The sequence below is a fragment of the Branchiostoma floridae genome, chromosome 18 (genome assembly GCF_000003815.2).
Source record: "Branchiostoma floridae strain S238N-H82 chromosome 18, Bfl_VNyyK, whole genome shotgun sequence".
NCBI lineage: Eukaryota > Metazoa > Chordata > Leptocardii > Amphioxiformes > Branchiostomatidae > Branchiostoma > Branchiostoma floridae.
In genome coordinates, this window is record NC_049996.1 from 7,544,509 (window position 1) to 7,547,380 (window position 2,872).

At 40.1% G+C, this 2,872-nt stretch overlaps 1 long non-coding RNA gene across 1 annotated transcript; it reads left to right on the top strand.

Moving 5' to 3' along the window:
• The first annotated feature begins 11 nt into the window (after positions 1–11).
• Positions 12–2,675, top strand: LOC118406246. Its single transcript, XR_004830009.1, has 3 exons — positions 12–397; positions 1,194–1,373; positions 2,585–2,675. It is a non-coding gene; the product is annotated as an uncharacterized LOC118406246 (long non-coding RNA).
• The last annotated feature ends 197 nt before the right edge of the window (positions 2,676–2,872 follow it).

The window sequence follows — 2,872 nt, forward strand, 5'->3', positions numbered from 1 at the left end:
AGATCACAGCAAGCGAAGATGAACACTAGGGTGCGTTTCACTGTAATGTTAACCATCGTTATCTGTGGACCTGGCGTTTATCATTATACCAAGGTTAGTACGTGCAATTAATGCTCCCCCTTGTTACAAATTGATTCCTATAAACGATGAAACATGCCCTTGGTGTTCAATAACTACTAACGTATTACAAAATATCGACAACTTTATCAGAACTTATTTTCAATTTGGATACCTATGCATATAGCCTGTAAACTCGCGGTTTGCCTAATGCACTTTGTGGCTATTCACAGTGCAAGATGACCCTTCAAACGGAGATGTGTGCTCAACACGTGGACCACAAATATCGCGGGATATTCGACAGACACCTGAAGAACAATTTGCGGAACATGAGGCAATGGTACGTACGGATTTATTTTTGTGTCCACCTTTAACATCTTTACCAGCCATTTGGTGTACAAGAACTGGTAGAGGGAAGGAGCTAAAACTATCCCTTTGGTCTTTACTTCATCTATGTGAGACAATCGTACTACAGCTTCACTCGGTTGAACTTGATGGTCTTCTTACCACTAATGCCAGAAACATGAACTTACATGTACACACAGACATAATAGAGCCTTACCTGCTTACTGGCCATGGAAAATTTGAAAAGGAATTATTAGGTACAAATTAGAAATTGACTGATAAACAAATTCATTTTGGATTGGTCTTTCGCAAAATTACTGTTAGTATTATATTTTTAGTGTGTTAGTCCACCCCACTTGTGTCCTACATATTTTTCACAACTCAGAAATTAAAGAAGATCCAGATACACTTAGACCTTTCTTTAGCGGCCACTCAATGTACTGGAGAAATGTGGCCACTATAGACAGGTGGCCATTAAATCGCCACGATCGTACGAGCAATAAGTTACACATAATTTCAGTACCCACTAATCTTTGTTTACAAAGTAACATTGTCTCACATGTCAACTTACCCTGCCACAGTCAAATCTACCGAAAATGATTGATATTGCCACGCGGAATATTGATAAATTCTCCGACAAAGACTTGCACTCTAATGTTCAAGACATGCGTACCTTCCGCTAAACTCGGCGCAGGGTAACATACGGCCGCAATATGCAGTGTTTATGTATCTACAGGACCCGAAATCGTGTGGCCGTGGCCGTGTTGGACAGGTTGCTACTAATGTTGCAGGTGGGACAACAAAAGCCTTGCCGCAGTATGGAATTGTAATCCATCATGATCAGGCAGTAACCCGGGGCTGCCGAGTGACGGATGTATTTTCTGACATCATGAAGGACCAGTTGGATCAGCTCTAGTCGTCATCGCTGTTCGTACAGTCTTCCCAAGGTCTCCGATAGTATCTCTACCAAGGTATGTTTCTGTCGCTAACTTCGAGTACAAGGGACTGGTATACGTAAGACAGAAGCAAACCTGTACAAGGGCCATCTTTCGGTAACTCCGATCACGCTAGTGTGGTGTTTCATACGGCTGATCGAATTCTCCCTCTTAAGTCTATTTTTCTTGGACCTGGCATCTTGACGCTGTAGGTAAGAGTTGTGGAGACATCAAGCCATCTGTCTTTGGCAGTTCTTTTCTTGAAGTTTCGGTGTAAGACTAGATTTGTGTCTTTGGTGTTGTCAAACGTACCGAAGGTCGTATATAACCACCGACAACATAAATCAAGGGAACAACGCTTTGACTGTAATTACACTGTGATTTACTGTCTTACGTCCGCTCAAGGTGGGGTGCCAAAATCAACTTACACCTAAACATGTACCAAACACCATTTTTTTACTGAAATACACACTCAAAGTAACACTTTTCAGCATATAAAAGTTACAAAACGTTGCACAGACTTTTATTCGTTTATAGAATTATTATTTATCAAGTTGTCCTTCATTATTGTGTGCAACATGTACATGTAAAATAGTCGAGTAAAATGACAACAAATCTTTTCCTGTCGATATTTGTTGTCCTATTTATCGAACCAGTTGTGATCGGCTTTGAGCGAACCCGTTAATATCTCTTTTGCCATCCCCGAATCACTATGAACAGATCATTTTGGATTCCGTTAACTCGTATTTTACGACAGATAACCATGTGTACATGTTTGTTGTTGTTGATGCCCACCCCACCCCGTAGCCGGTCACTGGGCGTGATTAGAGTAGAGTAGAGTTGTTTGTTTACAACAGTGCGATTTGATAAATGCATTGAGCTATATGTGGTCATGGATATACATCATCACACTCAAGTCTTTGTACACAAATATTCATCGAAAGCCATTTACAGATATACAACTAACTGGGTTCCACTCTACTAACCATGGGATAAGTCCTTTCACAGAGATCAGAACGCATATGTGACGACAGCAATTCTAGGTGATATGTCAAAGGTAAAGGCCATGAAAAATCAAACAGTCTCAACCAATGTTTCGATTCGCATAACTAAGTCCAGAAGGTTTTGTTGACTTTTCAGGGCCTTTGACATATTACCTAGAATTAAGGAACGCAAGGGTATATTTGGCTGAGACAATTCCAGTTGTCTAACTGTTAACTTGTCTTTGATTGTATTCCTATCACTAGACCACAACAAGCAAAGATGAGCCCTAGAGCAATTTTCACTGTGATGTTAGCCATCGTCGTCAATGGGACTGCCATTTATTATTATTCCCAGGTTAGTAACATACCAAGTAGCACTTCCTCTAATTACAAATTAGTTGTTTTAGATTAATGAAGAATCATGGTCTTTGAGATCAACAACCTCTGGGACATTTTCAACCATTGAATTTTGTGCAACTTGTTTTAGATCTGAATGTTCTTGGGAAATCTTCTTGCATTTAGCCTGTGAGTTAACCCTATTACTTATCTAAA